The sequence below is a fragment of the Talpa occidentalis genome, unplaced genomic scaffold (assembly GCF_014898055.3).
Source record: "Talpa occidentalis isolate TD23 unplaced genomic scaffold, MPIMG_talOcc4v2.1 talOcc4.2, whole genome shotgun sequence".
Lineage (NCBI taxonomy): Eukaryota > Metazoa > Chordata > Mammalia > Eulipotyphla > Talpidae > Talpa > Talpa occidentalis.
In genome coordinates this window covers 64,067,976-64,092,324 of record NW_023602073.1, presented here as the reverse complement: position 1 = coordinate 64,092,324, position 24,349 = coordinate 64,067,976, and the positions used below count along the sequence as shown (strand labels likewise).

Sequence of the window (24,349 nt, the reverse complement as noted above, 5' to 3'; positions counted from 1 at the left end):
AGGGCTTTATTCTAAGAGCAACTGGGAGGGGTTTGAAGGAGCGTAGCCAGGAGTTTGAGAACGACTCCTCCAGCCGCTTGGGAAGAACGGGTCGGAGGGGGGCAGAAGGGTGCCACAGAAAGCAGTCCAGGGACTGAGGCTAGTGTGCGTGTGTTGCGGAGGTGGGGGGTGAAGAGGGACATGGACCTAGCATCTGGATCTTTCTCTGCACCCAAGGCACTGCGCGCAGTACCTCGGCTTTCTTTGCTTCTGTGGAAGGGCCCCATAAAGCCCTGGGCTTTGGCCAGCGCTGTAAGTGCGGAGCCGTCCAGAGCCCCCTGCGTTTTCGGGGCGCTGTCTGGTCCAGGTGCCCCAGAATCGGTGGGGTTAGACAGGAGAACTTACCACAGCTGAAGATGCAGAACCGTTACCCCCAGAACACACGAAAACCTCGGCCGCTTTTGGCAGCGGCCTCCCCCGCCCATGACCTCATGCTTTAAGCGCCCATATAGCCTCCTCGCCTCCGTCCACACCCAGAGGCCGCGTGGGGGCGGGGTGGGGGCCCGCGGCCAAGGTCTGGGTAGCCGGAGCACCTCATGTACACTGCACAACATTTCAGGAAAGGGAGCCACGATTTCCCCACACTGAATAAAGCATGCTTTAACTTTCCCTGGAGCAAAAAGAATTACTCGCTGTCTTGCGGGCCCTGCATGAGACAGATGCCTTGAACCCAGCTCGAGACCGTCTGTTCGGCCGAACCATCTTTGGTTCAGGTTTCCTCCGAGCAGGAGAGGAGAAGCCTGGAAATGCTAAGGTCCGGGGCTGGACCACGGGCGGGCGCGCCTTCGCGGGACTCGGGGGCTGTCCCGCTCGCGCCCCCAGGCAGGCGCCACCGAGGTTTGAACCCTTGGCTCGCCTTTCAGCCCGCGCCCTGCCCCCTGCTCGCAGCTGCTCTCGGTTTGGGTGCAGCGGTTTCCCCCGCAGAGGAGGAGGAGGAGACAGCGAGAGGAGCGACTCCCGGCTCGGGTTTCCGCACCAATGCTGAGCAGCCCCGGGCGGCCCCAGGCGGCCGTCCCTCCTCCCCAGCACCACGTTCCACAGTCATGGCGCGCGAGGAGGGGCGAGCGCGAGCCGCGGCGCCCCCCGCGCCCCCTCCCCTCCCCTCCCCTCCCCTCCCCTCCGCCGCCCGGCCCCGGCCCCTCTCCTAGGCAACCTCCCTCCCCGGCCTGCTGCGCCGCGGAGATGGAGACCCCTCCCCAGAGAGCTGCCTTTCCAGAGCCGTCTGCAGCGCCCCCTCCCCGCCCCCAACGGGGCGGAGGGATGGAGCCGCGCGCTTCGCAAACCTCCAGCTCCTTCCCCGTAACCCCAGCCCCTCTCAGCCCCACCGAGGCCGGGGTGCAGTTGGGGGTGGGGTGGGGGGGAGAGAGGCCGGTATACTCCGAGCGCCTCCCCGCAGCCCCCCTAGACCTTGGCATCTTTGCAACCCCTAAAAAAAAAAAAAATGAACAAAAAACTCAAACTCCAGTCGTTCGATTGCAAAGCGCATTACAATCACCGGGACGGCCACGCAGGAAGCAATCCTGCACCGGTCCGGGTCTAAGGCGGCAGCTTCCCGGCCACGCCGCCTTCTCCCCGGCCTCGATTTTCCGGCCACGCCGGAGAGTCTGCCACACCCCGGGGCTGACAGGTCCCGCTCCGGGCCGCGCTCCGTCCGCACCACCCTCGCCATCCTCGCCCAGACGCTCGCCAGCCTACAAAAGGTGCAGCCTCGCGCCCATGCAGGGCACACAAACGAGGTCCGCAGCCCGGCTCGGGGCAGGCTGCGAACAATGCGCCGGGCGGCCCGCCCCGCCGGAGCGCGGCGCCCCGGGGGACAGGGGGCGCGGGCGGGGGCGGCCGGGAGGACCCGGGCCGGGCGCTGGACACCTTACTTCCTGCTTCCCCGCCGCGGCCGGCCCGGGCTGCGGAGGGATATCTCGCCCCTCCTCGCCCCGCTCTCCCTCCCTCCCCGCCCCTCCCCCCTGCTCGGCTCCCCCCCACCCCGCCTTTCTCCTTTTGCAAGAAAATAATTTGACAGTCGATTTGCTGACAGGGGAGGAATTTGCATCCTGGATTAAAAAAAAAAGGCCGAGAGGAGCTTGGGAACGGTTGCTAGGGGTGGGTAATGGGTGAAAAAAGGGGGGCGCCGGGGAGCGGATCAGGAGGGGGGCGGGAGGGGGCGCGGGTGGGGAGCAATGGAAAGGTAAGGCCAGGTTACCGCGGCTCGGCCCCGAGTGGGCTGCGGCCGGGGGAGGGGCGAGAGATACATATGTATTTCTGTCTCCCTAGCACACCCCCTTCCCTCTAAGCGATGGCTGAGAGGCGGTGCATGCAGATGGGGAGTAAGTTTCCTGAAGGGGAGGGTGGATGCACGCGCGCAGCCCCGCGCTGCAAATTTCCACCGGGGAGGGAGAGTGGCTGGATGCGGAGAGTTTGGAGTTGCTGGCGGCGGAGGGCAGGCGGGGGCGCAGGGCCGGGGCCGGGGGCTGGCGGGCGCTATAGCTGGGAGTAAGTTTCCAGGATCGGGAGAGCCTGCACGCTGGCTCGCTAGTAAGTTTCTGGCCGGGGAGGGCGCCCAGGGAGGAGGAGGGGGGGGTGCAGTATATAGAAGGGGGGAGGGGGGAGCAGATTTCCTGCGGGGAGGCTGAATGCATATGGAGAGTAGATTTCCTGAAGGGAGGGTGGAGGCGTAGACGGACCGAGTAAGTTTCTTGCTGGGGTGGTGGCGGAGGTGGTGGGTTGGTGCTTTGGGCACCCGGCGCTTCCCACCGGGGGTGGGGGAGCCCGCTGCTGGGTGGGCGCGGGGGGCGAGCGGCCGGGCTCCCTGCTGGGGAGAGGGGCTTGCATCTGGGGAGTATGTTTCCTGGCGGAGCGATATTTGTTTACAGGCTGAGGGCAGTACTGTAAGTGAGTAGCGCTTCGAGAAGGCGGCTCTGACAGAAATTAATATTGAAATTACTCCATCAGCTCTGCTGGCCCCCCATCTCGCCCCCCAAGCGGAGACTGGTCTTGTCGGATTGCCCATGCACTTGTTGCAGAAGCAGCCAAGGTAGGCAAGAAGCTTATTAAGTTTCATTTAAAAAAAAAAATTTAGTTGGGAGATGCTCCGTGAGAAGACGGGGGGGGGGAGGGGAAGGAAAAAGTGGGGAGACAGAGAAGGGAAAGGAACCCCCCCCCCCCCCGCGTCTTTACTTTCAGTATGTTAGCAGGGCCTTCTCTTTGCTTTGCTTCCCTCCTTCCTTCTTCCATCTCTGGGCTGAACAGCATCCCAGCAAAGGGGGAGGGGTGTGGTGGGCGCTATAATTGGCAGCCCTGTCTTAAAGGGTGGTGGTGGTGCGGCTTGCAATAGAAGGATGTGATATTATAAAGCCTTCATTCTTGCAGCCAAGAAACCGCAGGACCCTAGGGATGTTCCTTTTGGGGGTTTTGACATGATGCTTATGTATATGTATATGTGCCTGTGGGTACTTTGGGGGTTGGGTACTCCCCAGAAGTTACTGTGGCCACCCAGATGGGAGAGATGTGCAAGGGGAGAAACCTGCCCCTTTACTCCCCAACTTCAGTTTGGGAGACTGGGAAGTTACTGCTGGTGGTCTGAAGAAATGGATGTTAAAAAACAACACAAAACCACCCATTCATTGGCGGAGGCCGAGAGCACCTGGCGGGCAGCCTCTGGCCAGCTCTGGGCTGGAGCATGTGCGCCTGCCATCCTTAGGTTAAAAGAAAATGACTTGTGGTTCTTCCGTGTGCCTCCCCTGGGCTGTTGGAGCCAGCTTTGTGGAAACTCTTCCCCAAACTAGAGCCGACTTTGGCAAGTGTGGGAGCAGCGGGAGTGCTGAGCATGGCCTGGGCTGTCTCCTGAAGTGCAGGAAAGTGATGCTCAGGAATGACGATCCAGGGATGGCTGAAGAGTTCTTTAAAAAACGCTTCCTGAAAGCGGGCCGGGTGCATTTTTTAGCAGGCCATAAGAGGAAAGATGTAAGAAAGGAGTTCTGAGTTGTTCCAGTTGGTACCAACCTCTGCATCACTTACCGGTTCAAGAAAGCAGGCTGGTGATGGAAACTGTGGTTTGATGCTTCCTGGCAGGATAACAAGCAGGATTACTCGGCGTTTATCTGTTAACCAGAAGCCTTGGCTTCTCTTGGTCTCTATTTTCCTGCTCAACTGCTGGTTTCTGCATATGAGTTGAAGGTCTTGGCTGTCAGGTACCTTAATTGTGCTGGGAGTTTTAACTTTATCAGGGTAATTTTAGCATCCAAGAATCAAACCCAGACATGTTTGGTAGGGTCCGGGAGTAAATACTAGGTGTTGCCACTGACTAAAGTTGTTTAAGCTTCCTGCAGTTCTGTAGATAGGTTCAATTCTGGGGGGCTAGCGGAGGGGATAGGAAGGAAGGGAATGAGTTAAAAAAAAACTCTATACTTGTTACTGATGGTTGCTGCTTTTTTCCTTTCCTGTCATTGGATTTCCAGACAGAGAGAGAATTTTGATATTCGACAACTTGAGAGTTGAGTTAGTTGGGAATTAAGTATTATTGCCATTTATCAAATGTTCCTAAATAGGCATTAGTTTAAACAAATTAGCTTTCTTTCCCCTTGCTGAAAATCTGACTTTGGTTGGGGTATAGATGCCATGAAGGTAAAAAAAAAAAAAAAAAAATCTTTATGCGTGCTTATCCCAGGGTAGTGGAATTATTTATGTTCCTCCCCTTGAAGCCAAGAACAGTCATTCAGGGTTTGTTTTTTTTTTTCTTCTCTCTTATATTTATGAGATTTATTTTATTGTCTTGCTTTGGCCATTAATCAAGTCACAGTAGCTCCCCCCTCCCTTTCTGCCGAGAATGTTCTTGTGGTAATAAAGGTTTGAAGGACCATGAATCATAATTCATTCTTTTAAAAATACTGTGGTAATCGTCAGGATTTGATTTATAGGATTTGATACCGGGAGAGACATACTCTGGGCCCCGCCCTTTTAGGCATATCCATTTTCTCCAAAAGATTACATGGAAACCAGGTTGACATCTCAAAAAAAGGGTATTTCCCTTCTGCTTATGGACATAGAGAAGATTCATTTTGCAGGTTCTATAGGAAACATGGGTCTTTTCACAGCTTGGTAAGCAGGCTTCCACCTAGGAGGCACGTGTTAATATCACACAGCATTTATGTGAGCTTGCTGTGAAAACAGTTGTTCTATGAACTGTGTGAAAAGTACTCAGTTTTGCCTCCTTTAACCTGCTTGGGCCTGTGGTTTTTCTTGAGGTAGGAGCTTTGATAGAGGGGGCAGACTGTAGTGTTCTTTGCTGCTTATATAATAAAATGTGTAGTCACAAAGCTTATTTACCGTATTCATTTTGTCTGCCTTTGATGGGTGGGTTGGGCATAATAATCCAAAACATTATTTTGGGGAAAGTATAAGGGTTCTTCATAAAGCCGATTGATCAGAAAGTGTTAAAATTGTCTTGCATTCAGCAGTTGACTCAAGTTTACAGTATTTGTAAGGTGACCAAGAACTTTAAAGATGATTTGATACTCTAGGCTGGGGGAAAATATTACTGAAAGGGCAGTGGGGAGGAAACCAGTTTCTAGCCGTTCCTGGGCTTCAAATTTTTTATCTTAAAAATGCTTGGCTTGATCTGTGAGCTCCATCCATTTCTGAAATTCAGGGACTTGTTCTTGTGGAGAGAGGTCTCAAGAGGTCTTGACAGTCTCTTCCTGGGCCAACGGCCAAATTGCTTCATGGACTTGGGTGAGTTGATTAACTTCTGTTTTTGTCTTCGGATGGACTGAGTGGATCTGTACCTTGGCATTGCACAGAGGACTCTTGAGTGACCTGGTAATCTTGACCATCACACTGCAAAGAAATACTTAGCAAAGCCTTCCACTGTCTTGGGGGGAAGGAAAGTGCGCGGTTGATTCCTAATTATAATCCCAGTCACCAAAAATAATTTCAGTTCACTTCAGAAGTTTCCCTTTCAGTCACCTGGTTCACTTGTCTAATTATGTTTGATCAAGGCTTAGGTTAATTGAGTTGCTGTTTGCTGGCAGCAAGGAAGGTAGTCTTGGTGAGAAGTGGGAGACCAGAAAGCCTAGTGTGACTTTATCTACTTTCTATGGAAAGTTCACATATGGGTAATTGCGATTTGGTTGTATATTTGCAATAGGGTTCATGGTAACGATGTTGTATTACTGTCACTTCTGGGATAGCGTTCATTTCACCATGGACTTTTTTTTGGATGCTCTTGATTTTTTTATTGACTTTGAAGGTTGACATGAAAGATAAGGATCCGGAGAAGAGAGTTACTGGGCTGCAGGCAATACTAATGGGTTCTGTTCTAAAAGTAGTTAAATTCAACCCATCTTCCTTCTGACCTCATAAAACTATGTGATTTAGGAGGGGGGGGTGGTGATTAGAATCGCTAGGATCTTGTGGATTAATATTATTTCTGAATTTGCATATTGGAGGGGAATCAATGAAGTAAAGGGGAAGCTAAAACATACTTGGTTTCTTTTGCTGGGAGCGGGAGATGAGTGGCTGGATTCCAGTGCAAGGGCATTTGCAAGGGGTGGCATTTAAAGGGATAAATAACTTGGTGATATGAATTTGATCCCATGGCTCCCTCTCTTAATAAATCTTTTCTCCTGTATAAAATGGACAACAGAAAGTCTCTGATACTTTCTAAGAACTTTTAAGTTCTCAGGCTAACTACTTGCAGGGTTTTCTGGTTAATTTGGGATTATTGAGGAAATGGATGACAATTGCTTTTTCCTCATAGAAGACAATAGCTGGGATATGGTGAGCTATGGGGCTGTTGGTTCAGCTTCGTTAAAAATTTTTTGATGGGGGAAGGTGAAAAATAATCCATGTGCAGTGATAACTTTGGGCTGTAGAAGAGATCAGTTATTTTCGTGCTATAACTCTGGTTTAGTCATACAGTCAGCAGCTACTCACTGAGCACTTGCTGTTGGCTAGGCACTGTGTTAAGGTTCTGGGAATACACTGATTATTTGTTTATTTATTTATTTACTGCATGTAAGAACTGGGGTATAGGCCAGAGGTGCAGGGGGTGGGAGGATTCACCAGAGACAGAGTGGGGAGCAGAACAGGCGGATTTACTGAAATACATTGCTAAGGGGTCTCCTGCTCCACGTGGGTTAGCTCCCTGGCTAGGGATCTACTCAGGCTCTCTTGCAGCAGAGGCTCTCAGGCCGCATTTTAGCACTGAGACTTAACTCCTTGGCCACCAGGGAGGCCCTACACTGATAATTTAAGTAGACTTAGTCATCTTCCTTTCCCTAGTCCCTACTCTGCTTATAGAGGAGAGGAGATGCAGACTTATAGAGAAATATATATTGCAAAATGTGATAAATGCTTTAATGAAACCACAGGGAATGGTGACCTGAACTTAGCTAGAAAAACTTCTCTGAGCATGGGGGGGTGAAGGACAGAGAACGTCAGGGGGACCATGAAGAGTAGAGTCTATGCAGAAGGACTTTGGTTTGAGGGTAACGAAAAAGAAGTACAGTTAGATATGGGGAGGGAGCACAATCATCTTGCAGAACTCTGGGGGCCCTGAAAAGATTTAGGTTTCATTTGATAGGAACTGTGATCCCTCTGAAAGTTTGCAGTGGGAAGTGATACCCCCAACTCATATTTAAGGGGAATTTCATTGGTAGAGAGGGGCAGGTGTGGAATTGGGGAGCACAGTAAAGAAGCAGTGGGAACAGAGCAAGTGAGGAGGTGACAGGTGAGTGGAGAGGGTGAGGGTGAGATGCAATTTAGAGGTTGGGTGGGCTGGGCTTATTGATGGATTTGCAGGTGAAGTGAGGAGGAACTCTGGAAACTCTGAGGATTCTGGCTTGAGTGAGTGTTCTGGCTTGAGCGGTGGGGTAGATGGGTGGGGAAGATTGGGAGGGCAAGGGGAGCAGAATCAAGCTATTTCAGTTTGGGCACTACTGAGTTTGAGATGCCTGGACACAAGGTGGAGAAGTCTGGTAAAAAGCAGTCAGATGCAGTGTCCAGTGCCAGAGGAGTAGGTGGGCAAGAGGGAGAAAGGTGGGGAAAGTCAATGGGAGGGGGGTGTGCAGTGGTGGTGGAGGATGGTAGTCTGGCGACTGAATGAGATTTTTTTTTTAAAATATTTATTTATTTATTATACAAGCACTGGGAACAGTCAGACGCGTGGGAGGGTGAGAGAATTCACCAGAGCCAGAGCGGGGAACAGAACAGGCAGACTGATGAAATACACTGCTGAGGAGAGCAGCGGGCGCGGCAGGAGAGGTCTGTGTGCCATGTGGGACCCTCCCCGGAGGCCGGGGATCGAACTGGCACTGCAGAGGTTGCGGGCAGCTTCATAGTCCAGCGCTGTGCCACCAGGGGAGGCCCTGAATGAGATTTCTTAAGGAGAGAGAAGAAAAGACAGTGGGGTGTGTGTGTGTGTGTGTGTGTGATGTTAAATGTTTCATGAGAACAGTCACCATTGGATCTGGCAAAATGGAAGCCACTGGTGACTTTGCAAAGAATAGTTTCAGCGGAGTGATGGATTGGGTAGGAGCAAGATCTCAGGGGTTGGGAAGGAAATGGGGCATGAGAAACTGGTAGTAGCATGCGTAGACAGCTTTTTTCATGAAAGGGGTAGAGAAAATGGAGCAGGAGCTGGACAGATGTGTGTGTAAAGGAAAGAGCTTTTTGGAGGGTGGCCTTCGTGGTCCCTGCATGCCGATAGAGGAGATCGGTGGAGAGGGAGTAACCGGGCAGCGGTAGTGGGCTGGGTCAGCAGCAAAAGCCCTTGAAGAGGTAGGTCTGTGGGGAAGATCTGGTTTTGCTGGGGGAGGAACAAACACTTCCTCCATCAAGACTGGAAGGAAAACCCCAGAAGAGTGAATGAAGGTGCAGGTGAGGGACTCTGAGCGGATCTGAGGGGCTTTGTTTCTCCAGGCTGAGCCTGCGTTGTCCTTGGGAAGGGTTTAAGTTCCGGACTTGACACCGGCCAGAGACTGCAAGGGTTAAGACTGCATCAGAAAATTGTACTGCATTTTTCTGAACATTTGACTGCATTACTGAGCAGTACAGAGGAAAGAGCAGATCCTTTTGCTTAGGGAAGTCTCCAGTTAAAATAATTTGGGTTCACATTAGATTTATTTGAAAACTATGACTAGGAAAAGACATCGTGATTTTCAGCCCCATTCAAAAGTTGGTGGGCACTGTGGTGTATATTTTGAGCAAGAAAGAAAAGAAAAAGAAAAGCCGGCAAAGGGCTGCCTCTTCTTCAGGCTGTCTTTTGCAAAAATGTGCCTTAGCCTGCCAGCTTCAGCGGCCCCCAGTGGGGTCTGGATGGAGGTGGGTGGTGAGAAGTCAGAAGACCTGGGTAAGGGGCCCAGCTCCACAGTCTGGCTCTAGACAAGTCAGTCTCAGAGCTGTCTCTGCATCTGTAAAAAGAGGGTGATACCATCTGTTGCCTCTCCCCTTAGAGTTGTGAGGATGGAATCAGATAATGTACGGAAAGTGTTATGTAAACTGTAAGATCGTACACAGGCAGCAGTGAGGTGAATTGATCTCCAGCCAGATTCTCTTTTCAGATATAAAACCTGACAAGCAACGAAACACCCCTTAATTTCCCAAAGCTTTGCTAAAAACTGTCCACTATGGCCGCTCCTTGTAACCACTTTCTATTTGGGGTTTTCGAGTCCCTCTGTGATCCCTTTAGTGAAACTGTTCTTACTGTCTGAAAGCTGGCTTCAGAAATCCTCGCTGTGCAATGCCAGTCAATATAGGTTCAAACTCACATTCCATATTTAGAATTTGAGACTTGCCACCCAAAGGGGCTGATGTGCCTGCTTTGTGGACTGGGTTCAGGGGAACCTTGAACCTACTCAAGAAACCCAGTTGTGGCCCCACGGTTGGTCTCTGCAGTCTTCATTTGCATTCAGCATTTGTTTTGCAAATGAAGACTGTTCTATAAAGTTGAATCTACCTGAAACCAATCTTCAGCCCTTCATCTTCTGAAAGTCTGTAACAATCAAAAAAAAAAAAAATCTGATGCTTTTCACTAAATGAACCTCTGGTTTCTTCCTAAGTGGGTGAGGCTTTATTTATTTTAAGGTTAATTTTTATTATGGAAAAAAAAAAACCCAATCCAGACTAGTATAATGAACTCATTTGCACCATCACCTAGATTGAGTAGTTAGTAAAATTTCGCACAGTTGTGGATGATGGGACTTCTATTTGTATAACAAATACAATTTGTCAGTTTTGAGAGATCAGTGGACCCAATATCAATTTGCTTTCATAGAGAGGGGAAAATAATCAACAAAAAAATCAGAGAGAGAGAGAGAGAGAGAGAGAGAGAGGAAATAGAGGCCGTCATTGAAATAACTACTGTTTACCCAGCATTTTATAGTTCTGATGCCTCTCTGGCATGTCTTATTTTATCTATGTATTGCAGTAACCATGGGAGGTAGATAGTATTCTCGTTTAATAGCTGAGGAAAATGAGGCTCAAGAAGTAGAACTGAAAAAATTATAAATAAGTGATTAACCCAAAGTCACATGTCCAGCCAGCATCCAAAGCCCTGGTTCATTGCCAGAATTTGAATGATCTCCAAATTCTGTGCACTCTCAAACTGATACCGCCATACAGTATGAAGTAATGTGGTACAGAATATATGCAGTAGATCATGGAAGCTAAGATCATTGGGGAAATTTGGGCTCATAAGCTCCAGTGACCTTAGTTGGAAATACTCAGATAATTCAAGCATGTTTGGGGCATGGCATTCAAAACAAAACTAGAGTCCTCTGGCTCACTCTGCAGCACATCGTTTGATCGCACATTGACCCATAATGAAAGCCAAAACTTGGCTTTAACAAGTGGAGTCACTATTCCCCATTGGCCTTTCCTCTCAGCACTGTCCCTCTGAGGGAGCCCCTCAGTGGTGGAATCGGGGCAATCTGTGGTCATTTCTAGATAGTGTGGCCTGTAGTCTTCAGGCTCTGACTTTGGACGCACTAGCCCCTGAGCAGGTTACTTTCTGGGAAAGCTTCCTGAAGGCCACTCGGGATCTTTGTTAAAACTGAGGCTGCTTCAAGGGCCTCTCCTGGTCTTTGGCAAAGCATCTCCAGTCTGACTTTTTTGAAAGATTTTTTTAAAAAGGAAAAAAAAAAAAGGATGGAGATGGTACCCAAGGAGTTTTAATTCGGGTGTCATTTGCCTCGTTTCTGTTGTTATCACAGGGGAGATATTATAACTTCCCTTAAAATGCAACTCAGGGATACCAGTAAGGAGGCTGATTCTCAAGTACTGGGACTTGTCCACCTTTATTTTTTTAATTGGGTGAACACCTGCGAGTAGAGAGGTTTTCATGGGGAGCCACAGGAGGTAAAGATGTTTAGGGGCCTCTTTCCTTTTGAAGAGTCTGAGCTTCTTTAGAAGCCAGTATGGAATTCAAACAATTTCACCGTGCAGACACTTAAGTCTTTCTGGAGGGCTTTTGCGCCTGTCACTGGGGTGGCTGCAGGCTCCTGCAGCCCTTGGCTCACCCGGTTTGTTGTCCTACTTCTTACCAGGCAGGTCTGTCAGCTCTTCTAGACTTGGAGCCTCAGGAGGGAGGGAGTTATCATCTTTTATACCCCCCAGACCCTGGCAATAGTTAGATATATTGCTTACTTACTTAATAATCAGCTGGGTTTTTCTTTTTTCTTTTTTTTGCTTTGTTTTATTTGTTTTACCTCTGGTTTTCTCCCCAATGGTTCTTGGTGGAGGGAAAAATCCAGGCCTCTCTGCCACCAGGGTCAGTTCTTGCTGCCATTACTGAAGGAGACCAGACTAAAGAAATGTTTCCTTCCCTGCCTTGCCTCTCCTGGCCTTGCAGCCTTTCGCTGGGGTAGTTTAACTGAGCTCTCGAATGCAAATGCTGCCCATCCCCCACCCCTTTAATAAGTGACATTTTGTTAAATCAGTTATTCAAAGCCTTATCTATATTTCTGTCTGTGCTGGCTTAGTCAAAATAGGAAAGAGAGTGAATATTAGATTTCTCCACCCGCCCCCTCCTCCTTCCCCTTTGAGCAACTCTACGTAAGATTTCTGATAGGGGAGGGGTGATGTGTCCTTGAAGAAGTAAATGCTGTAAGCAGAAAAAATGTGGAGGGCTTTGACTTGTAGCGAATGCTGTTTTTCAGCAGCTGTGATTTTTCCATTTTTCTTTTTCTTTCTGTTTTGATTAGTGGAACTCATTGTGCTCCAGGGTTGGGATTGCGTTGGGGGAGGGCGCGGAGGGAACAACATTTACTGGGCCAGCTCGAGTTGGGGAGGAGGAAGGAGAGAAGGGATTTATTGAAAATATATGTCTACTTCTGCTATGATAAAGCGGCAGGCATGTAAAAATGCAACGGGGAAATCATTATTGTGGTAATGCAGGCAGAGCTCCGCTTTCTCATTAACAGAGCTTAGCCCACGTGGAGGAGGGGGGGCTGCCGGCTGCTTTGAGAGTTGGGGTATTCAATAATAGCAGAAACTCAGGGGATTGTCTCCATCCCCCCTTCTCACCCCCTCCAGCTGCCTTCTCCTTTCTTTCCCCAATCAGTTAGTAACCTTTTTAAAGCTGCTTGTTGGATATCATGGCCTCCTTCCTCATCCCTGCCACCCCAAAATGCTGGGAAGCCTTTAATTTTTAAAGTTAGAGGAATTAAAATAAATTTTCTCTTGAGAACTTTTGCAACACATTGTGAGTCAGAGATTGGATTCTGTCCCTCTTACATCCCAGTGAGCACCAAGAGGAGCCTGTGGAGGGACTGAGGAATTTGTATACTTGGGGTGGGTGGCACCCAAGAAAGGGATCCAAACCACGTTTGTAGTAGAAGCTACTGTTTATAGAGAGCCTACTGTGTGCCTGGCCTTATGCACATGTGTTAGTCATTTCATCCTCAACAATTGTAAGAGACATGTGTCGATGCCCATTACACTTGATGAAATTGAGGCCCAGGGATTTCAGCAGTGAGGACATGCAGATGCCTGATGAACTGGTATCCAGACCCAGGAATAACTCCCAAGTCTAGTTCCTGCTCATTAGGCTCTGCTGTCTTTGAAAACTAGCCCATTACTGTCCCCATACAGACCTCCAGGTTCTAAGAACTTGGGCAAAATAGAGCCACCCACAAGGCCTACCACTGACCTTAATGGGTAGAGTGGTCAGGCTGTTTGTGAGAACCTTTCCCAGTCCCTTGGATACAACTGTCACACTAAAAAACGTTCAGGTTTAGAGGCTAACCTCTCTGTTAGAAGACATAAGTGCCTGCCCCTCATCGCCCCCAATCCCTGCCAGGCTACTTTAACTTTGCTGACAACTTGTTCATCAAAAGCATTTAAGTGCCTCCTGTGTGCCAAGATTGTACCACTGGCTGGAAATACCTGGACAGGTAAGAGAAGGAACTCAGAGTCTAGAGGAAGGCTTATGAAGAACTTATAAATATGATGTACAGTGATGGCTGCCTAGAAAAAGACATTTCAGAAGTTCTCAATAGAAGAGACTGTGCAGGGCAGCCAGGGAAGAGGTGGTACATGGGTGGGTTGTGTGGGTTCACTGGGGGCATGCCAGGCAGACAAGGGGGAGGAACAGCAGATAGCATGGTGAGTGTAAGAAGCCACATAGAGCCTGGCCTTCCTGAGTCATCACTTCAGAGATTACCCATTGAACTTCACTGTGCCTTTGGTTTAATATTTTACAACTGTGCTGTCTAAGTGGTAGCCATTTGCTATGCATGCCTCTTTAAATTTAATGAAATGTTAAATGAAATTAAAGCTTCCATTTCCTTGTTGCACTAGCAAAGTGAAGTGTTTAATAGCCACAGAGGCTGGGGGCTACCATGTTGGAGAGCACAGATATGGAACATTTCCACTCTGTCAGCTAGAGCTGCCAACAAACTTTGCTCCAAGGTTTCTTTTGCATTGGATGTTTCCTCCTTTGCCCCTCACTTGACTCATTCCCACCTCCTCCCTCAACACCTAGGCTGTGCTTCTGTTCTACTGTCCTTCTGGATTGCAGCAATCCCTTTCTGAGTCTGTCTCCTCTGAGAGCTCTCAGCTTGAGGGCATGAGCTAGGTCTTGTTCATCCTATCCTTGTGTCTCTAGCACCCATTCAGCATCTGGCACATATGAAGTTCTCAGTGAAGGGCAAGTGTTGAGGCAGGTAAGCAGGGATTGCTCGGAAGAACGCGGTACCATGGAGGTTGACCTTGACCCTGTGGGCAGTGGAGGAGTCACTGAAGGGTTTGAAGTGAGGAAGGGTATGTGACGGAATGGGATCAAATCAGCTTTGTGTACAAGCATACCTTGGAAATAGTTCGGATTTGGTTCCTGACCACTGCTATAGAGTTAATGTTGCAATAAAGTGAGTCACACACATTTTTTGGCTTCTACTGCATATAAAAATTATGGGTACGCCATGCCACAGTCTCTTAAAGGTGCAATAGCATTATGTCTAAAAAACCTAGGTGCATGCCTTAATTTAATATGATACAGAGACACCAAATGAATGCATGGTGTTGGAAAATTGGTGCCGATAGGCATGCTCAAGGGAGGGTTGCCACAGACCTCCAATTGGTAAAATAAAACCAAAACACAGTATCTATGATGCCTAATAAAGAAAAAAATACTAAAATGAGATATATTTGCATTTGAAAGCTCACGCTGAGATGTATGGATGACAGGCCAGAGGAGCTTGAATCTAAGAAACTTGTAGAGATTTTAGAAAGCAGTCTGGGCAGTCACTGAGATGGATCCAGTCTCTTTGAGGTACTCAAGAGTCCTCCCTTATCCACGATTCACGGTGTTTCAATTACTCATGGTCAGCCACCCTCTGAAAATACTATGGATAATTTAAGAAAGAGACATTAAGATAGTTTGAGAAAGAGAGAAACACATTTACATAACTTTTATTATAGCATATTCTGTTGTATTATTGTTGTTAATCTGTGCTTCATTTATAAATTAAACTTTATCAGAGGTATGTATGCATAAGAAAAAATAGTATAGGGAGGGTTCGGTTCTAGCTGTGGTTTCAGGCATCCACTGGGAATCTTGAAACTTAACCTGCAAGGATAAGGGGGACAATAGTTGTTATGAGGAATTATAGTGAAGATTGTAGTTAAGGGAAGAATTTAGAGAAATTTGAGGGGATTATTTTTTAAATTTTTATTTTTTATTATATTCCTTTTAGTGAGGTAATAATGGTTTGACAACACTATGACTTGAGATCATAGGCTCACACCTCTTCAAAGGGTTATTTTCTTTAGGAAGGTGAGGCAATGCACTCTGGCCATGGTGAGCTCACACTGTGCATGTTTTAGGATAGAACACGTTTCAAAATACAACAGCTACCTACTAAGTGCAGATGCATGCCAGCGTTTTACAATAAGTTATTTCATTTAATCCTCAAAGCAGCTCCCCAAGGAAGGCATTATGATTCCCGTTACGCAGGTGAGGAAACGGGCACCCAAGGACTCAGAGGCTTGTTCAAGGTTTCATGGTGAGCAAATTACAGAGCAGGCATTCAAGCTGAGGGACCCAGGTCTGAGTGACTGTCAAGGCAGGTGTTTTTTGTGAGCAGCTGACTGTCTCCTAGGCACCGTGACCTGAGTTTTGTTCAGAAATATGGCTACCATGAATGGAGGAAGGGGCCATATCACCCCTCTGGGGGTTCTTGGACAGCAGACTGACTTCTAGAACCTCATCTTCCTTATTCCTAGTGCCTTTGCTTTACTGGCTGAGAAGGCTTATTTTGAGAGCCAAAGGAGGTAAAAGAGTTCTAAAAGCCATGTTCTGTATTCTTCTGCATAATCGTTTTCTGAAGGGACAAAAGTCAGTAAAGGTTGCTGTTTCTGGATTTTGGGCGTGATGTGTATGAGGGTGACGTATATCACCATTGGTAATTTCCAGGAGTGCTTGGGCCTTATCATGCTCTCAGCTCTGCTCCCATTGGTGGACATGATTTGGGCAGACCTTTGACTAGAGCTGGAGCGCCATGCATGACCTTGGAAAGTCACTTCACCGCCCTAAACCTCCATTTCCTGAGATGGTCACATCTGTGTGCATGGTCAGGGAACACTGATGGCAGTATGTATGCAAAAACCAGCACCTTGTAAGCCAGATGGACACGCATATGTGTGGAATGGAAGTCAGGGATGCCACAGTGGATTGAACAGATCTTTACCTATCCCCTTTCCAGGGGTAGAATGTCATGGCTCAAATTATAGTGTTCTCCTGTTTTAGGCCTGGCGAAGATGTGATTCAAAGCTTCATTAGAGTTAACTTTTTATTTATTTTTTTTGCTGAAATTATGTAAATGATTAATGAAAGTTCTTAAACTTTTTTTTTGGAGAGGGAGGCTACAAATAGTACATGATGGTCATAGACTATTAAGAAAATATTGACGGATGTAAGGAAGAAAATAAAAAATGTCTTTAATTCCATCGTGTTAAAATTTTAGTAATTTTCTTGTAGTTTTTTTTCTAGGCAGTATTGTGTGATTTATTAAGATTATAAGATCTGGCGTCTGACTTCCAGAGTTTGAACCCAGGCTTCTCTCACTGGAAATAATAATGACCCATTGGGCTGGTGAGATGAAATGAGGTGACGCATATAAAATGTATGGGACTGTGTCTGACAGTAAGTTCTCAGTAAACGTTAGCTATGATATTGAGCTTTAAAAATAGTATTGAATTTATTTTGAATGTGCTTTAATGTCTTACTAAATAATTCTTTAGAAATTTTTTTTCCCTTAAATCGTTTAGTATCTTCTCACATAGATTCTATGTTCAATAAATATTTATGGAGCACCTACTGGGTACCAGGCACATGGCTCCATAATTTATTAGACTATCCCTATTATTAGAACTTGAACTTGTTTATTCTTTTTTACTTATAAATAATGCTATGATGAACATCCTTGTACATAAATCTTTGATCACATATTCTTAGGATGAGTTCCTGGAAAAGAGAACTACCATATTAAAGAGAGTGGGTGTTTTTTAAGTTCTCTATAACATTTCCTAATTGTTCACCATATTGTTAAATTAATTTTCATTTCAGCATGTGAAAATACCCACTTTACTTCATGAGTCCTAATATTATAGTTTTTCAAAATTGTAATCGTTGTGTAGCAAGGATTGCCCTCTAAACAATATATGTATTTCTTCTCTGGGGCTCAGTTTTTTTCTTGCTTCGGGGTGAAGTACAAATGTCTTTTGCATGATGACAATTTTTTGTTAGTTTAGCATTATCTTTGTATTTCTGTTGTGGAAAGACTATGCAAATGACCTGAATTGCTATCAAAAGTGATTCTTTCTGCTGACTTAGAATTTCCTTACATTTAAGAAGTGTGCTTCTTTTTCACTGCACACAAAGTGAGTGTGAGCAATCTCCTTCCCTGCCCAGAGCACAGGATGGTCTGATATCTGGTCTGGATCAGCAGATGAATAGCATCCTGCACTCATCCAAAAAAAATATTGCTGTTACTGTGCTGTAGAATTAGAGGGTCACTGTCTAACTTTTAGAAATTTGTTCTTTTTGAACCTTTTAATAAGAAAATGGAAGCTATTTTTTACCCCCTTCAACTATAAGAAATAGTCTACCAGTTTTATATGAAACTAAATATTGAGGAAAATGTTTTACCCAAAATACTGAAAAGTGTAAAGGAAATGATTCATCATTCTGTCATCTAGCTAAGACCTCTGTTTTTAAAAAATGGTGTGTTTCCTTCTAGTATTTTTCAATATATATATCTTTGCATAGTTGGTTTTCTACTTTTTTTAGCACCCACTCTAAATGAATACTTAAACCATTTCCTGGACAATGCAAGTTACTTATAAAACTCAGACTCTTCCTGCCTCCCTAATGCCTTTTATATTTTATGATTTAATTCTTTATGTATTTATACTGCAGAAGACATTGTTTTTAAAAGTCAGTAATAATTTAGATTAATCCACATATTTATTCCTTTTGCTATTCTTCATTTCTTCTTGTCTAACCATCTGATCATGTGCATGCTGCTCCCTCAGAATTATTTCTTCCTGTCTGAAGAACACTCTGTGTGTGTGTGTGTGTGTTCATGTGTGTAGGTGGGGGCTGTCCTGTGGTGTCATGATTCTCTCAGGTTTTATTTTTTCTGAAAAAGTGCTTTTCACCTTCATATTGCAAGATATTTTTACTGGGTATAGAATTCTAGCTTTTCTTTTTTTGTTGTTTTAATTGTTTAAAGATATTCCATTGTCTTCTGGCTTCCTTCATTTCTGTTAAAAAGTCATCTGTCAGTTTTATTATGGTTCCTTTGAAAGTAACATCTTTGTTTCTCTTCAGCTTTGTTTTTTCCTTTTTAATACTTTTACTATAATGTACATAAATGTGGTTCTCTTTGTATATATCCCTTGTAGAGTTTGGAGAGTTTCTAGAATGCATGACTTGATGTTTTATATCAACTTTAGAAAATTATTGGGCATTTCTCTTTAAATATTGCTTATGCCCCATTATTTCTCTCCTATCCTTAAACTCCTGCCTGTTAGACTGTTCAGGGTATCCTACATGTTCCCGAAGCTCATTTTTGCATTTTCTGTGCTTCAATATGAAGATTTTTTTCTACCGACCTATTTTCCAGTTCACCAGTCATTTCTTCTACTCTTTGTTACTTACTGCCAAACCCATTTATTCAATTTTTAATTTGTAAATTTTTATTTGTAATTTTTTGGGATTGTTTTATATTGTTATTTTTTTCTCTCTTGATTTGGGCATATTTCCTGTCATTTTGCTTGAATGGTGGGCATTTTATTTGGAAAATGTAGAAGCACTAGTTATTGTATTACCTTGTTTCAGTTAAACCCATTCTATTTCTAATTTCCCCTATTTGTAGGATAGGTTTTTATACCTTCCTCTTTGGGGGACCCTGATCTCCAAGTTCTTGCTCCTTGCTACTGTGAAGCCAAAATCTCTGCTTAACTTTTTAGTCTTTTAGTGTCTTCTCTGCTTGGATTCCCAGGGTCTAGCTCTGATGCCTTGAGGAGAAATTGCTATAGAACATGGGGGTTCACTTCTGTGTGTTCACTTTGCTCTGGGATCTTGGCCTCTCAGATCCTGGATATTTTCATAGTCCTGAAACTCTACTGCAAGTTTGAGTTTGCTGCTTTCTGTTTAATCAAATGGGCAAATGTGAGAGGAAACTGCATCTCCGTGAGCCTCCCTCTCCTCTAGGAGCTTAATCTCATAAATCCTAGCTGCCTTGCACACTCCCATACCTTCAAAGAGTTATTGTTTTTATTTTGTATTTTCTCTGCTCTATATAGTTGTATATAGGAGGGTTTGTCTAATAGCACTTATGTCACAATAGTTGAAATAGATGAAGTATAATTTTGTATCTCATTATTTGACATGTGTTTTCCATGTCTTAAAAAAATTCTTCACTGGGTAATTTTTAATATCTACATAAAACCCCTTAGGATTTTTATAATCTACTCAACCATTCTCATATTGTCAGGTACTTAGGTCATTTCCCATAAATTACTTTTGTAAATAATGCTGTCATATATATCTTTGTGTCAAAATATTTTATTAATAATTTTGAAGGAATAGGAATGATCAGGGTTGAAAATGTTTGCCAGTAGTAATTGTTTTTAGGCATATGTCATGTATAAAAATAAAACTATAGTTCTTTTCTTTCTTTGATAGTTTAGAAAAGTTTTTTTTTTAAATAAGTGTTTTCTTTTCTTTAGAATATGACATTCTTTTACATGCTTTATTGTATTCACCTAAGAGCCCTATTGCACAGGTACTAATAATAATGAGAACTGTGAGACACGAGAAGGTAGGTAACTTACCCAAAGTCTCACAGATAACTTGCCCAAGGTCACACAGGAAACTTACCTAGTAATACAGTTCCTCTGTGAGTGGCAGAACTGAGCCATGAATCATGGCTCTAGATTTTGTGCTTTTAACTACACTATACCATCTTGAGCCAGTTGTTCTAATTTGTTACTTCCTTTCTACCAGTTTTAGCTTATTCCACAGCTTTTCAGCCTTTTCTTAACTAGGCATTATTTTCCCTCTGCTGGGTGGTTGCTGGGGGATTAGTGTGACAGTAGGGTTAATTTGGGAAAGGAGGTGCCATGTGCAAGGGTTGCTTTGGGACCAGGGTGGTTCAGTTGATAGACTGACCAGATAAGTTTGCCTGGTGACCAGTAGTGAATCTGTTGGGGACCCATTGTGTGGATTTAATGTCAAGAGAATTTCTGCTTCCATCTCTGGTTTGACTCTTGAGGGTTAGCTGGACCATTGCATTTGCAGCTTAGAGGAAGGAATAAAGTCAACTTTCTGTTTCCTCTTTTCTGCCAGTTACTTAGTTTCAGGATAAAGAGTAGTTGAGCTGCAGAGACGGCCGGCCCTCTGATTGGAGTGTCCAGGCAGCCACTGGGCAGCAGGAATTGAAAAGATGAAGAACTGGTGTTTTGGACTAAGAAACTGTAGGGAATGGACTAAGAGTAAAAGAGCTTCAGAACTGGTTGAACTTTGTCTTTCTGCCTCTCTCTGGAGCTTCCTGTACTTTTCCACGTATGTTTCCTCATCCTTCTCTATTGTTGCGCTTTCCTGGTACCCGTTCCCCTTTTCTGTCTTCCTACTCACCTTCTCTTTCGGGTATAATATTGATTTAGGGGAGAGGTAGGTATGGGACGTGACTGGTTTTCCTAGGGTTATTTGAATTTATAATTTGCAGGAGAGATGGCTTTAAACCTTTTTTATTAAATGATGTCAAAGGAGGTCACCAAGAATGACAGGGTGGCAGAGAATTAAAGGAGAACCTTGTCCCTCCCCTCCTCACAAACCTTTCAGTGACCCCCACCTTAGTCAGTGAAACCAACCTCCTTCCAGTGCTCTGGAGACAGACACCCTTTCCCCTATCCACCTTGCTTCTGTGACGTTCCCCTTATGGTGGTCACTACCTCACTCACTGGGCTTCAGCCACGCAGCCTCCTGGCTCTTCCTCGGACATAGTCAGCATAGTCTTGACTCAGGGCCTTTGCACAGTCTGTCCTCTCTGCAGTGCTCACTATCTCCTCCAGGTCTTCACTCAGATTTCTCTCTTTCTTGTTGAGGCTTTCCTCATCTCTCTATTTAACCTGCCTTATGCCTGTCCCCATCTCCTTTGTCTGCTCAACTTCTTCTTTTATCCCAAAGCACTTAACCATCTAACACTGCGTATAGCTTACTTGTTGATTATCTGTTTTGCCTCTCTCTCTTTCCTAGAATATGAGCCCCAAGAAGCATGTTAAGTATCCAGAACTGTGCTAGGCACATAGTAGGCGTTCAGGAATTGTATGGTATATGCCAGTTCCTTGGGGGTTTCTGTAAGGCCCCCAGCTCAAGAGACTTTTACCACATCTTAGAATCTAGAAAAATCTCTTTGCCTGTAGGAATTTTTTTTTAATTAAGATTTTTATCATTGTCATCCCCTTCCCCCTTCCAGTTCATTTAAGACTGTTATGAAACAAAACTCATTATGCTTCAAAGTCTGACAGAGCTAAGGCCCTGGGGAAAGTGAGAGGAGGCAGCAGCAGCGGGCGGGTGCTACCTTCCAGCCCCCCTCTTTGGCTTTCCTGGGGATTGGTCCACTTAGGATGACCTGAAGCCTGCTAGTTGAGGTGAGCAGGGGTTCCCAGGCCTCCCAGTATACATTGGAGGGAGAACCCGTTGTCAGCCAGAGAGGAGAACACTACCTTCCTGCAGTGAAGGCTTCCGCCAGGTCACCAGTTCTCAGACTAGAGAGTGAAAGGAGGGGAGGAGAGAGGAGAGAGAAAGGAGATGGTTTTCTATGGATCACTTGGGGGAATGACGTCACAAGAAATTAGGCCTGTGGTCCTCTTTGAGTGTGACTTTTAGTTTTGACTTCAAATAATGAGTGGATTTTATTCAGTTGTTCCTCAGTGTTTATGGAGTGCCTGCTGCAATACAGATGGGCTTATGGTCTCTGTGGGCCTGGGGCTGGAATCAGAGCTCCTGTCACTTCAGCAGGAGGGACACTACTAGGGGACCTTGGGTGTAACCCGGTGGCACAGAGCCAGTGTGCAGAACTTCTCCTGGATCTGTGGGTTCCTGGGAATGGGAAGGCCTGCTTGAAATAATTAATGTGGGTGGGAGGGAGGGCTGAGGTCCATGAGGAAGTGGCTTAGTCTCCTCCCAGCATTCTTTTCTAAACATTTCTCTAAAAGCCGTGCTCAGACTTTTCAGTGTGAGGGTGGACCTGTCTTCAGCTTTAGCAGGCCAAGGGGTTCTAGACCTCAGCGCTTCAGTGCTGAATCTCCTTTTGCCTTTTTGCTTTTCCATAGGAACAAAGGAAGAAAGGCACTTAGTTATGGGGTCATATTCCCTGATCATGATAAGGAATGACCAGTCCACCGAAATTATTGGTAGGCTTGTCAGCGTGCAGTGATGTAAGAGGTAGAGATCCGAAAAAGGATGCTGAGGATAGCTTGAGCTCTCGACACCTGGGGTTTCACCCTCTACCACCTCTCCAATCTTGGCATGCCCTCTGCTAATAAAGTAGCAACACCAACCGACTGGGGTTTTACCTTCTTGCATTTCCTCTCCCCTACCTTCTACTACTGGGGCCATAACAGCTTCAAAGGCCGCCAGCTGAATGATCAGCTTCTGAATAAGCAAGGTTGCAGAACTAAAAATACATGGAGGCAGATGTACAGATAAATTAAGGGAGAAATAATTGAGCTTACAATTGTTTACTGATGCATTGTCCTGATCAAAAGTTACATAGGAAATAAATGAAATGATTTCACCCTCGTTGGTTCTGGGCCTGTAGCTTACTTGATTGTTTAGACTGTGAAGGCAGGGCAGACCAAGATCCTGCTTTGAGCCCCATTTGGGAATTATTACAGCCTCTTGACTGGTTACCCAGACATGACTCCTAGTTCTGACCTCAGATGGCCCGCCGAACCCTAACCCGTCATCTCACGGGGCTCCAGACTTGGTGTGTGACAGGGTGATCCACCCCCACCATGGAAGAAATGGCTCAAGGCAAACCTCCTGCTGAGGATGTCAGGAGTCCCATTTTAAAAAGTACATGTATCTACACACATGTACATGTAGAGCTATGTGAGAGAATTTCTCGTTTGTTAGGCATCTGTTATTATGTGTTCTGGGTAAAGAAGGTTTTGTTTGTATGTATTGGCTTGACTTGAGCTTATTTGAAACCATTCAATACATGTTGAATTCTCACTCTATGCAGAACAGCGGGCTAAGCATTAGATCCAAGACTGGCAAACTTGCTGCAAAAGCCCAGAGAGTAAATATTTTCAGCTTTGTAGGCCATGTCTCTGTCCTAAGTACTCAGCCCTTCCATTGTAGCATAAAAGCATCCAAAGACAACAGGTAAATGAGTGAGTGAGTGGCTGTGTTCCTATTAGACTTTATTTACAAAACCAGGCAGAGGCCGGATGTAGCAGGCAGGTCACATTTGCTGCCCCCTGGCTTGATCCCTTTCACCCCTTCCTAAGAGATACAGCCATGAACAAAACAGACATGGTCTGGAACCTCATGGAGCTTCCGTTCTTGCTGGCTTAATTCTTTGCTACTGATAGTAACATTGCTTTGAAAGCACACCTGTGACAAATAGTTGACAAGTAGCTTTTGGAAACCTAAGTAACTTTATTAAGAAAGGTTCTAGTGAACGCATTATCCACCGGGGTCTGAGGTACCGAGTGTACCTAATTTGGCATATAGATACTCTTTTTGAGTTGCCTTCCCTCCCACTTAACGTAATTTCGCAGACATATATCCATGCATTAGACCGGATTGTATAGCTTACTAGCTACATAGTATTTCTTGTGGAGTTCAGGCATAGTGGACATCTGTTAAGTTGCAGTTGCAGTAAAAACCCTTTCAGAGTTGAAAAGGAGCTGCTTTCTACAGAACCTACGCTGTAGGGACTGTTGATTTGGAAGAACTCTGGACAACAGGGCATAGGTGATGTCCTAGTTCTGAGCTGTTGGGTGAGAGCTGGCGTCTTGCAGTGGGGATGTGCCAGGTAAGTGTCTGTGCGAGGGCCTGGTGACAGAGAGCAAGGTGACCTTCATTCAGGTGTGGCTCCCCAAGTACATGGAGAGCACTTGTTGCTGTGGAACAAGACTTGGAATCTGAGTTGCTTTGTGGGGACTGACGGGGAGGAAAAGCAGCCCGTACAGGCAAGATGGGGAGCCTGGAGGAGGGGTGGCTGCAGGTGTGTGGAAAGGGCATGGATTCTGGAGCCAGCTGCTCTTGACTTGCCTTTGACTCTGGATTTGCCCCTCCTGT

General features: G+C 45.7%; 1 protein-coding gene across 18 annotated transcripts in view; it reads left to right on the top strand.

The window, feature by feature from the left end:
- The first annotated feature begins 1,690 nt into the window (after positions 1 to 1,690).
- TRERF1 (transcriptional regulating factor 1) overlaps positions 1,691 to 24,349 on the top strand; it is a 196,463-nt gene continuing 173,804 nt past the window's right edge. For 9 of the 18 annotated variants that reach the window (XM_054698807.1, XM_054698806.1, XM_054698802.1 and 6 more), the window contains exons 1-2: positions 2,054 to 2,568; positions 2,986 to 3,067. The gene's annotated coding sequence lies outside the window, so the exon portion shown is untranslated. Of the gene's footprint in view, positions 1,740 to 2,053; positions 2,569 to 2,671; positions 2,721 to 2,985; positions 3,068 to 5,680; positions 5,764 to 24,349 lie in introns of those variants that run through there. The other 9 variants (XM_054698797.1, XM_054698796.1, XM_054698793.1 and 6 more) reach the window with 9 other exon arrangements.